The sequence below is a fragment of the Cyanistes caeruleus genome, chromosome Z, assembly GCF_971803275.1.
Source record: "Cyanistes caeruleus chromosome Z, bCyaCae1.hap1.1, whole genome shotgun sequence".
Classification (NCBI taxonomy): domain Eukaryota; kingdom Metazoa; phylum Chordata; class Aves; order Passeriformes; family Paridae; genus Cyanistes; species Cyanistes caeruleus.
In genome coordinates this window covers 71,530,902-71,543,840 of record NC_141732.1, presented here as the reverse complement: position 1 = coordinate 71,543,840, position 12,939 = coordinate 71,530,902, and the positions used below count along the sequence as shown (strand labels likewise).

Sequence of the window (12,939 nt, the reverse complement as noted above, 5' to 3'; positions counted from 1 at the left end):
AAAGCCTTCCTTTTCACAGGATTTTCGTAATGCTTGGGTTTTTGTTTCCATTATTTTTCCTCTCTGCAGAACAGGGCTCTGTTTCCACTCCAAGAACACAGAACAGTCCTTTCCAAGGAGCTAGTCTGTGAAAATCATTGGTAACAACTCCTGCTGTTGCACTGAGCTCTGTGCATCCCCTACAGGTTTTGCTTTACCAGCTGTAAGAGAGTAAGAGACCATTCAGGTTTTCATGTTTCTGTTAGTGCTTCCATGTACACTGATCCCAACACATGTAAACACTTTTATTATTTACCACTTTATTCCACATTTTTATCCTTTACCATCTCTTGTACTTTTCCTTTCATTCACTGTTTTTTCCTCCTTCGTGCCAAAGCAGCTTGAAAGACTCTGGAAACTTCAAAACAACCACCACCACCACCACCCTACCCTACCTACACCCTTCTTCATGGCTTCTTTCACACCTAAGTGCCCAGGAAACCAATGCAGGCAGCACAGCACTGGAGGTGATACATGGCATATTCACAGGTTGCTCAGGACTGAACTATATAACATCCTCAGTAAGCACCCACTCTCCGTTGATTTTGAAAGGTGGAAAGGCATTTTGGAGGACTATGCTCTAGTTAAATAGAGACCACTTTTCTCCCTTCCTCCATCTGGATTCTATATAAAGGTGTCTAAACAAAGGCTGTGTTTGGAAACTTGTTGCACCCACCTCACTGCACCAGCATCTGTCTATGCAAAGTCTGCTCATGTTCCTCTGAAAATCAAGCTGCTTTCTGCCTCTTGTTCATTTCCCTTTTGTTAAATAAATTCTTCTATGTAAGCATGACTGATCATCATCATGGTCCAGCTAGTACGAGGAGGGAAACTGATGAAATTAATTTTACCATGAAGAGGCCAAAGCACAGAATTCTGCCTTTTTCAAAGTGCTCCTTACTCTGGCAGTGCCTTTGCTGCCCTGTTGAACAGGTTGCTCACAGTCATGACAGCATCTTCCTCAAACATGGGGTCAGATATGGACCATAAGTCGTTTCAGGTCCTTTTTGTGTAAACCTGAAAATCAGGCTCTTCAGGCCACCTCAGCGAGCAAACAAATGAAATTTTGCCAAAAGCTGTCATCTGCAGCTCCCCCATCCTGGGGCCCAGTACAAACAGTTTTTGAAGGTATCTGAGCAGTCCTAAAATGCAAAATAATGAGGTTTTAGAAGTTAGTATGCAAATATGTCATCTCCCAAAAGAAAAAAACAAAGAGAAAAGGAAAAAATAAATAAAATAAGGAGGGGGGAAAGAAGGAGGGGAAAAAGGAAGAACAGAAGAAATTAAACTGGCTGTGTAGTGAAGTCTGTTGGCTGGGAGCTCATGAAACTGCAACACAGAGAGTGAGACACCACTGAGAGTTCCTGTGATTATTTCACTTTCCTGTGGCAGGTGGCAGAAGCCACCGGGGAGGGGAATCCACTTCTCTGAGCAAGCAAGAATGTTCATCACCTCCAGGCACACACACACACAGAAGGGTGGGACCTCTCAGTGCATCTTCACTCCAATGCCTGTTATCCCAGAAATTCGGAGGGGAATTCAAAGGATCTGCAAGCCAACAGCAGAGGAGGAGGAGATGTTGCAAGAGGGCCAAATTTACGTGGCCGTGCAGGTGACCCACTGGAGCAGCTCTTTGAGGATATACAGCAGTATTTTAAGGTCAGGAGCCAGTACTGGGGGAAAGGATAGCAACCAACTGATTTAAGTGTTACACTGGGTAATTGGGTTTGTTATATTAAGGCAACTAAGGAGAAGATGACATATCCCATCCCCTGCTCATGCATGCTTGTCACAATGCCATGAGGCTGGCTCAGTTCCCAGCTCTGTGAGCCAGAGATAAGAACTTAGGGAAGGTGTACAATTATTTATCTGATGATTATGTCCTTCCCTGGGGTGGCCCTCCTTCAGTTTTTGTCTTTTGTACCAATGGCTTGAAAAAAATCCAACAACTCACCCATATATGTTTTGTAAAACAAATTCCAAAGGAATAAAGGAAAGAGAAATTACCTGTTGGGGATTTCCACTGAGAGGCTGTGGTTAGGCTGAAGCTCCATGACACAATGGAGAGTAGAAAGTATCAACATTAAACAAAGATTAACCTTCCAGCACACTATCTACCCATTTAGTAATGAGCAGAGCTTCTGACCCCACACAATGAGAAGTGATTACTCCTCTGGTGTCTGTAGGAGGGAGACAGGCAAATATGATTCCCATAAGGAGTCCTTGGAGTTCTTTTCTTCTTTTTCCTTTTCCCTACCAGGGTTTATATTTTAAGACTTTCTGAGAACATAGTTTAATGGCCTTAATTGAGTGCAGCTTTCTCCACAGTCCTGTTCATATGTATGCTTCATAAACTATAAATATGTAAAGATTGCCATCCCTCAAAAATGTCTAAATTTTATTATTTTAAAAGGATCCCTTTTCCCCGTCAAAAAAAATTGTCTTCAATGGCTAATCTACACATAGAAGTAAGGATTTGTGACAATTCAGAGCTAAACAATCAGAGAAACAATATAGAAAGGGATTGTGGAGCGGCCTCTTACCCTTTTCTACCAGAGATTATTGAAATCTGGAAACATTAATTAAGGCCAAAGCAAAGAGAAATTAAGATAGATTTTAATTGTGCTGGGTATTGGCTGAACCATATTTTAAACATGTAGTTTAAAGTTGTTCCATTTCCTCTGTTTCAGTAAATATAAGATCTGTATAGTCCATAATTACATAGACGAGTTTTGATGACTGCTTTCCTCCTTTGCAAAAACGTTTTTCTCAGTTTTGTTCTTCAAGAGGCCCTCCCATCAGCTGATTTTCCATGCCAATGGACATAAATCAGACTAACCAAACAACCTCAGAGACAGAGCAGGCTTGGCCTAGGTTTATTTTTGTAAACATGTCTCATCATTCCTGGATTTCTGAAAGTTTACTACAGTTATCCAGCTCACAGATCTTGCAAATGATGCAAATTAGAAATGAGTAATACCATCAGAGCTAGAGAAAAAACAATTAGATCAGAGCTAGGGTAATCAGGCTGCAGGTCACTAACTCCTGTGCAGAATTTAGCCATGCTGCCAAACAGTAGTGTCCAAGTCAAAAGTGCAAATGGGTTTGGAAGAAAACTTCTTCTTGTAGGATTCCATATCATCATATTTATTTAATAGGTAGCTGTTAAATGTATTGTCTGAATGAAGGAGGCCTTATTTTTCTAGATTGACAGAAACTAGTAAATTAAAAGAAGTGAAAAATTACTGCATGCCCATTTTGTTTTCAGTGGTCTAAGCATCTTTTTTCTCAGATGTCTCATAGCCACCATTATAGGCACGTGTTTGAGCTGCCCCTGCCTGGCAATGCTTAATGTGCTGTGCTGATTCTCTCTAAAGCCCACAGCATGTGCTTAAATACTTTGCAGCTATAGGGAAATGTACTGACCCAGCTATCCCAGAGATCACAGTGACTTTGACCCTCCATTCCAGCAACATTATTGTCAAATACTCCTCAATCACATTTCACAGAGTCACAGAATGGGTCAGGTTGGAAAGGACCACATGGGCCTGTGAGGTCCAGCTTCTCTGCAGGGCCATTCTAGAGCAAAGATTGCATCCAGAGGGTTTTTAAATATCTCCAGTGAGGGAGACTCCACAACCACTCTGGGCATCTGTTCCAATGTGCGTAACCCCCACAGTGGTTCTTCCTCATGTTCAGGTGGAACTTCTGTGCATCAGTTTCTGCCCATTGCTTCATGTCCCAGTGCTGGGCACCGCTGAGCAGAGCCTGGTCCATCCTCTGACCCCACCCTGCAGGCACTGACAGACATTGATGAGGTCCCCTCTCAGTCACCTCTGCTCCAGACTGAACATGCCCAGATCACTCAGGCTTTCCTCATAAGAGAGATGCTCCAGTCCTTTAATTACTTTTGCCATCCTCCACTGGACCTGCTCCAGGAGCCCCACGGGGTTTTTTTTACTGAGGAGCCCAGAACTGGGCACAGCACTCCAGATGAGGCCTCACCTGGGCTGAGCAGAGGGGCAGGATCACCTCCCTAACCTGCTCCAATTCTCTTTCTAATGCACCCCAGGACACCTTTGGCCCTCCAGGCCACCAGGGCACTGCTGGCTCATGGACAGCTTGTCCACCAGGACCCCCAGGTCCTTGTCCTTCTGCTTTCCAGCAGGTTGGGCCCAGCCTGCAGCAGGGGTTGTTGCTCCCCAGGGGCAGGACGCTGCACTTGCCTTTGTTGAACTTGAGGAAATTCTTCTCTACCCATCTCTCCAGCCTGTTGAGGTATCTGTGAGAGGCTGCAGAGGCCTCTGGGGTATCGGCCCCTCCTCCCAGCTTTGTGTCATCAGTGAATCCTGAGGAAACCTCTTGCTGGGGAGTAAGGTAAACAATACTGGGCCCAGTACTGAACCTTGCATGACACCACCAGCCTCAGGCCTCCAGCTACACCCTGTGCCACTTATTATGACACTTTGGGATCTGCCACTCAGCTAGTGCTCAATCCATGTCACTGCCCACTCATCCAGGCCACACTGCCTGAGTTTTCCCACAAGGCCGTTGTGAGACACAAAGTGGGAAAGCCTTGCCACTGGGTGTGACCATACTCTGGTTGTTGGTGGGGATGGAAGAGCAGCCAAATGCATCCAGCTGGAATGACCTTAACTATTAAGAGAAGGGCACGAGAAGGTCTCTCTCTTCATGGCTGAGTGCACAGCACTTCAGCAGCAGGCTGCCTTGAGCACTGCCTCCAAAAAACTCTGCTTTTAAGGCGTGTATCACGCCTTAGCACCAAACCCCTGGGACTCTGGAGGAGAGCAAAGTAGACAAAAATAAAATAGCAGGTAAAAAATACCTTTTTTTGGTACCATAACTGCAATGCCTAGAGGTTCTGCTTTTATGAAACCTGCCCTTTTTCTTGCTCTGATGACAGCACACCATGTTCTACTCCTGGGAGAAATCTGTAACCACCAAGGTCTTGGTAACACGGACAGGCTGCCAATGGCACCATTTCTCAGTTTGCATTTTTCCATGCACTAGGTTTACAACTTGTTGAATTTACAGGGTCCTATACTGTTGGAAGGATATAAAAAACAGTAGCAAAATGAAATCATAGGCTGGTTTGAGTTAGAAGGGACTTTAAAGACAGTTTTATTTCAAACTCCCTGCCATTGGCAGGGACACTTTTATCAGGTTGCCCAGAAACCCATCCAACGTGGCCTTGAACACTGTCAGGGATGGGGCACCCACAGCTTCTCTGAGCAACCTGTGCCAGGGCCTCACCACCCTCAGAGAGAGAGTTTCTTCCTAATGTCTGCTCTAAGCTATTTTATTTCAGTTTAAAAGCATTATCCCTTTTCTTATCACTATATGCCCTTGTATAAAGTCCCTGTCCAGCTCTCTTGCAGCCCCTTTAGGTAGTGGAAGGTTTTAGAACATCTCCCCAGAGACCTCTTTTCTCCAGGCTGAAGAACCCCCACTCTCTCCTCTCAACCTGTTTTGACAGGGTTATCTTCCTGACCTCCTCTGGACTCGTTCCAACAGGTCCATGTCTCTATTATGGTGGAGGTCCCAAAACTGGATGCTGTATTCCAGGAGGGGTCACATTAGAATGAATATAGGAAATCACAGTTGAGGATGTTTGCAATCTGTCTTTAGTAATGAACCCTGCACTAACAAAAGAGAAGTAATACTGTTGCTCTGGTTTTAGGTGGGAACCTGTGCCTCAGAGGTTTTCAGCTTGGAGGTTGCTTTGCCTGTGCATCTGTGAAAAAATGGGATCTTCCTCTAAACTTTTGTAAGTATCAGGTGAAATGTACCATTTTGGTGCTTGCTCCAACTACATGAATACCTCGCATTTCCAACCATTATGTTATAAATGATCTGTATATTAGTAGTGCAATTTGTCACACATTAATAAACATAATAAACACAATAAACATAATAATAATAATAAACTCAGTAATAATAATATTAGCAAATACAATAACAATAACAATGTTGTCAACTCAGTGTCATGAACCAATAATCCTCACCTCAAATACCTTACAACCAAGGACAGTTAGACCAAAAATAACAACAAAAAAATATTGAAGATCAGTATGGTTACTGTTTACCAGATGTGCTTAAATTCAATTTTTTTTCTTTAATTTCTGTATGTAATTGGTTGTTAGGACCTCATTCAGAAGGAAGAGACAAACTGCTGTCCAAAACCCAGAACTGCTGTTAAAAATGCATTAAAATTCAAAAAATAGTTAAAAAAAGAAAAGGAAAAACTGAAGGAATGAAAAACTGGGGACAGGAAGAAAATCAGAAACAGGCACTGTGAAGAATACCATTGGTAGATGAAATGATTATCAGAAATGCCAATATTAGATCCAGTGCATTGCTTTTTGTACATTCTTCATCATTTGGGTGATAAATTCACAAAGAGGGATTCTAGAAATTCTCTAAGCTACCCAGAACTGCAATGGGTCATTGACTGATGGCTCCTGTGAGACTGTTTTCACATGTACAATACAAAGACATTTTTAACTGAGACTTTTAAAAGACAAGATATTTTACTTGTTGTTTTGACGGATGATGTCATTTTCCAATTTTTGACAATCGCTGAGATACCACAAAAAGATGTGGTTTTCATACTGATTCAGCCTGAGCCAAAACTGAAAGTTCATGTTATTTAATTTGACTGAGCATCCAAACTTCTGTGGCTATTTATCATCTGAGCCTTCTGGGTTTTTAGACTTGACACTATCACTGCCAATTTTATTGGCCATATCTGCAGTTCTGTGAGCCTGTGAACTCCTGGGATGGAGACCCAGACACCACCATTGTTAGACAGATATACTGAGATTTCTGTCTCATGTGGCCTCTGCTGGGCAGCAGGAACATGAAGCTCAGGGTGCAATGATTACACTGATAGTCCTGAGGCCAACTGGTCCCACACCCTGTGACTTCAGATTGGGTTCTCCAGCTCTCACCCCTTCCCCTTCCTTCCTGTCTCCTCCTCAGCACAGAATTCCTCTCACCTGTCCCTTTCCACCACCACACTCTGCCACGACCACAGGTACAGCCTGGTCACAGCAGCCTCTCCCCTGCTGGACACCTGAAAGCACGTGACACTTAAATTGCCCTATGTCAAAACCAAAACAGCACACAGAACAAAGAAACAAACAAAGAAACAAAAAAAACTTAAAACAACCAAACAACCTGACTTCCTGTGCCTTTGCAGACTGAGAGCTCCTTTCAGATTCACAGCCTGTGTGCACTTTTCCCCGGTTGCACACCACAGCCCACCACAAGATGATGAAATAGGCAGGAAGGATGGCATCAAGACCACAAAGCATGATGCAACCCAAGATGCTGTCACCTGAAGTCAGCTCCTACACCTGTGCCTGTGGGAAACAACCCCCACACTTGGTCAGACTGTCCACATTCTGGGCATCCACACTCCTCTGCTCCTCTCCTGCACACGTGGAACAGGTGGGAATGATGACAGTCCTGCTGAGGGGCACAGGGCACACACACAGCATCCACACCCATGAGGGAGGCATGGAGCAGCTGACATAGATCTTTCCCACGGCACATAGGGTCCAGAGAATAGAAACAGGTTTTAAAGTACAAAAAAATCCTTTGTTGTTAAGTGCAACCCTCTTTTTTTCTGTTTCCTCTATTTACTTCTCCTTTATACTCTTTGGAGTCAGCCGGTGCATCTGCAGAGAGGTCTCTGGTGAGGAAGAACACAGTGTCCTTAGCCTTGAAGGGAGACTTGTTATTTCTCACTTTCTTGTTTGCATTCTTAAGGTCACTCTCCAGAGCTTTCCCTCTCACACCAGTAACCAACACCCCTCAGCAGCACAACCACAGCCAAAAGTGTGTGTGCTGTGGGGAGACACACCTGCCCCAGCACAAGGCTATGGATACATGGCAGAAGTTTGTCCCTGTGTTCAGAGCCAGCATGGATATCAAACATCAGCTCTGCGCTGGTTTTGCATTCCCTGATGTCACTTGGAAAAAAATGAAGCAGGATCTCAAATGTGGGGTTCACTCAGCAAAGGGTGACCTGCAGCTGGTGGTGCTACATGGACCTGCTCCCCATAGCAGAGCCCTCCTGAAGCCAAGATGTGGATGGACCTGATGGCTAGGTCAGCATGGTAACAGGAACTCAGAGTGGAGAGCACTCCTCTCTGCATCTGACCACCCTGTCCAGCCACTTCCAGAATCTCCCCCTCTTCTCTGGGGGCTGTTCTCACTCACAGAAGAAGCACTGGGAGCCCAAAGGGACTCCTTTTGGACAGGAAGGGACAAGCTTCCTTCCATTTCTCTGCAAGGTCACTGCCACCAACACATTTTTTTCTTGCAGCCCTTCGTGCCTAAGGCTCCTGGGGCTTGTCTGTGGAGCAGCTGTGGGGGACTTCCCATCTCCTGAGAGCCTTTTGTCTCCTGTTCAGAAAAGGCAGAAAAAGTCAGCCCCTTCTTCTCCTCTGTGTGTGTCTGCAAATGAAAAATAAAAAAGGAAATGAGCTCATTTCAGTGCTATCAGTCAAGTTTTAAAGTGAAACTACCTCACAACATTGGATGTTGTCAGCACTCTCAAAACTAAATCTGTTGTCAGACTAGTGATGAGTCAAGGGTCCCTCTGTCTTCACAGTTGGTTGCCACCCTGACAGCTTTCACCAAGACACAGTTTCAGTCTGTTCCACTTCTCTGCCAGCACAGCTCACAAAGGGACCTCTCGTGCAGAGGTTTCACACTGCCACAATGCAGCATGCAGATCCTGGAGTGGAAATGGTTCAGCCTCCCCCAGAAATGTTCTGGTGGCTGGAGGCTACGAGAAACCACCACAAGGCTCTAAAAATGGACATGTAATGGCTGCGTGTGTGCTTGTGTGTGTGCATGTTTGGGGAAGGGAAAGAACCTGCTCCTATAGCTCTGCTACCTCCTGAGGTCTGGACTGCTCTGTTGATCTGTTCACAGTAAAGTCTCTTACTTTCGTGCCTTTTCGTTTTCCTGGATATTTTGAAGAGAAACCTAAATCACCTTTTATTTTTTTTTTCTTTTTCTTTACTATAGCGAAGACGTGGCCCCAGGATGCACCAAACACACCCAATGGCTTATTCACATAAATCACTGGCAATTCAAAAGGTAGAGGAGATCCTACACTTATTACATTGAACATACCACCTACCTTTTCCAAATGTATAGTTCTAATCTTTAGAGTGAATGAAATACCAAAACACACTTAAAAGCTCTAAAAATTTCAAGGGAGAATGTTTCACACAAGATATTCTATTCCACCTTGGTTCAGTCCCTGCATTCCCTTATTAAATCTTTTTCTCTTTTGCTCTAAGTTCAGAGAATCACAGAATCATAGAAAGGTTTGGGTTGGAAGGGACCTTAAAGATTGTGTTCCAACCCCTCTGCCAAGGACAGGAATACCTCCTACTAGACCAGTTTGCTCAGAACCCCATTCAACCTGGTCATGAACACTTCCAGGGATGGGGCATCCACAGCTTCCCTGGGCAGCCTGTTCCAGTGCATCAGCACCCTCACAGAAAAGAATTTCTTCCTGATATCTCATCTAAACCCACACTCTTTCAGTTTGAAGCCACTCCCCCTTGTCCTGTCGCTACATGCCCTTGTAAAAAGTCCCTCTCCGTTGTTCTTGTCAGCTCCCTTCAGCTACTGGGAGGTCAGAGTTAGGTCACTCCTAAGCCTTCTCTGCTCCAGGCTGAACAATCCCATCTCTCTCAGGCCTTCCTCATAGAAGTGCTCCATTTAATACTTTTCCCACTTCATCTCTGTTTCGTGGGATTTAGGGGCACTAAAGAATTCTTTACCCAAACAGAGATTGTTCAAAACCCATCTCAAAGAAATCATTGTTCACAATAGTCTGAAAATGCTCTGCCCATGCAAAATAGCACCTGTCCCATCTGGAGAGCGCTGGCAAGGTATGGAGGAGACACAGCAGCACTGAGGCTCTATGCTACACTGGGAACCCCAGATCACCATGTGATGATTTTCTGGTGTCCAGAAAAGCTTGCTTGGATTCTCTAATTCTCCTGTTCTAGACTTCACTGATTCACAGCAAGTCACCAGTGATGAGCCCTGTGGGGGTTACCAGGTTGCTGCCTCAGCTGCAAGGCAGTGGCATGCCAGAAAAGCAGCAACTGTCTCACAAATGGGATTTCCCTTTTTTTTTTTTTTTTCAACCCCACGCCTGCTGCATTGACTATACACAAAAATGATGACAAAACGTGGGGGAGGCACAGGAAACAAAGGAACCAGAAAAACAAGGGAGCCAGAAGCAGAAAAAGATCTGGCAGAGCAGCAAGCAATGAAGAATTTCAGAAATGGAGCACATTCACATTCTCAGCAAAGATAGCAAGACAGAAAACAGCCGCAGTCACCATCCAAGAGAGGACCTCTGCAGAAACCCAGCAGTAATGGTGCAGCTGTGCTAACACTATGCCTGGCGTTTGCACAGACACCTACACACATGGAGGAGAGCTCTTCAGCAAATACCAGCCTCATAAACAGCAATCAACACCAATATTTGCTTTACCAACTTCTGCCTCTGGATAGCAGTTGCAAAGACTGGCTTTTATGAGGGTGTTGTCAACTTCACAGGTGCTAAAAAACACTTAACAAAGTGCCTAGTGAATCTTTCCATCTCTTACAACCTTTTTAGAAAGCTTGAAATCTTTTTGGTGACTACCAAGAGGATGAATTGGGAATGACCTTACAAAGAGCCACCTGCAGGGGCTCTGCTTTCGCTGAAAACTCAGCTCACCAGATAATCTGACCCACCTAATTTAAAACTGATCTTAGACTAAGACCAAGAAAATTATGTCAACATAGGTTACTTCTAAATACTCCTTGATTAAAGAGCATGCAGTCAATATAAACTCTCTTACACTCCAGCTGCATCAAGAAGTGTCACCACTATTCAACCCCATCCTCAACCAAATGCTTCCTGCTCTCAGTAGGAAAACTGGCTGGCCCATTCTGGCTTGGATGGGCACCAGACCAGACACACATGAGTCATCTTTCAGTAGCATTTTTCAAGTAATGAATTAGTGCTGCCTGCTTTACACAGAGGTGGTCACAGAGGAAAAGGTGTGTGCTCATCCCTCTGCCGGTGACAGAGCAGTATAATATATGAGCAACCATGCAGTTCATCTTTTACAAAGAAAATTATGCATTTAAGCTTTCAAGGGAAGCAGGCAAGAGAGAAAAGCACAGGAGGGAGAGCCTAAGAATTAATTGTGAGGCATTAGGTAACATTTAAACAGCACATGAGATCTGTGTGAGTGGGGTTATATTCCAGCAGTGGACCTGGAGTTCTCTTTCGTTTCCTTTCCTGGGTGGTGTGGGATCACATTGTCAAATCAAAGTCCAATTAGCTGGAGTATTTCACTTAACTACCAAAAGCTGCATTAACCTTTTCCCTCACCACGGTGGAGGTGTCAGCAGCACAGCAGCAGCTGCTGGAGGCCAAAGCTTTACTGCAGTTGCCACCAGAATATTATTAACACAGAACAAGGCCATTTCCCTGAAAAGCAAAGTTGAGATTAGTGCTTAAGGCTGGAGGATTTAGGGAGATTTACTTGTAACAGTAAGAGAGATCCCTGGAGGGAAGGTGCCTGAGAAGAGCAATCCAAAGAATTAGAGAGATTTAAGAATAATTTTAAAAAAATCCAGCCAAATTAAAAAAAACCAACAAAACCACCATCACCCCCCCCCCCCAAAAAAAACAACAACAAAACAAACCACACAAAAACCCACAAAACAAACAAACAGAAACTTATCCATGGCTCTCATCACCCTCTCTTGGCATGGTCCATGGCAGCTTGCCACTGCACTTTCCTGAAATGACCTTGGTTTGTACTCCTGACAATAGAACCAGTTTCCTGGTCTGGTGCAGACGCACACAGGGATCAACAGGAACTGTTGACTCTGCAGTCTGCAGAAACGGGAAAAGGGAGAGAGAAAAACAAACAGCTTCTCAGTTAACACAAAAGCTGTCAACATCAGTCTTGGGAAGATGAGAAGATAAAATCCAAAGATGAAACAGTACCAGAGATTTATTTAAGGTCTTGGAAGGAGGTGCAGAAGCAGCTTGAAAATGATTCAGCACAAATACAAAGTTCAGAGAAATAACATCTACTTTCCTTTCTCTCCCACTCTTGATTTCATTTCTGCAACATTCGATTTCCTTTCAGCAAGCCTGCCCACTGTTGTTATGTGTGGTGCAAATATGTCACATGCTGTGTTTTAATGACACATTCCTGATAAAACCACATCACTCAGACACTGGTGAAGCTTGGGGCACATTATCTAAAGATGATTTTCTCTTCTCAGCTGTGTAATTGCAATAACTTTAAATGGTACCAGGCAGAAATAAACTGAACAGCTGCTCCAGATGGGCAGTGCTCCTTGGGCTGCTGCTTTGCTCCCTGCCATGGCTGTGCCCACCTGGGGCCCCGTGGTCCTGCTCAGTGTGACCACAGCAAGAAACAACTCTTGTGGCTGCTTTGGTAGAGCAGATTCCCAGGGGTCTGTGCTTCCCACACATACACTTCTTTATTTAGGGGAATCGAAACAAGAAAATGTCAGAGCTCGCTGGTGGCTTTTGAAACCACAATCGACTTATTTTCGCTAAGCCCTGCTGAGCAATTCTGTAATTAGCAGTGGCCCCACCATGTGCTGTTCCCGCCAAAATGGGCTGTGATTTACACATCAGTAACTCCCTCACGCACCAGTAAAACCCTGTGAGGATGTGGGACAGATCTGGAACTTGAGGCAATTTCCCTCTAAACAGCAGTGAGTCTCCCTGAATTACACCACTGCACTCAGATACATGGCCCTGACTGCAGCAAAGTGGAGGCAAGCACTTCATATACTTGG

General features: G+C 44.5%; 1 long non-coding RNA gene across 2 annotated transcripts; it reads left to right on the top strand.

Annotated features, from left to right (window-relative positions):
* Positions 1-3,821: 3,821 nt before the first annotated feature.
* Positions 3,822-11,801, top strand: LOC111941090 (uncharacterized). 2 transcript variants are annotated; one of them, XR_015281230.1, is made up of 3 exons: positions 3,822-4,874; positions 5,741-5,827; positions 8,393-8,557. It is a non-coding gene; the product is annotated as an uncharacterized LOC111941090 (long non-coding RNA). The 2 variants fall into 2 exon arrangements; XR_015281229.1 differs by lacking the exon at positions 8,393-8,557 and adding an exon at positions 9,103-11,801 and having other exon boundaries at positions 4,002-4,416.
* The last annotated feature ends 1,138 nt before the right edge of the window (positions 11,802-12,939 follow it).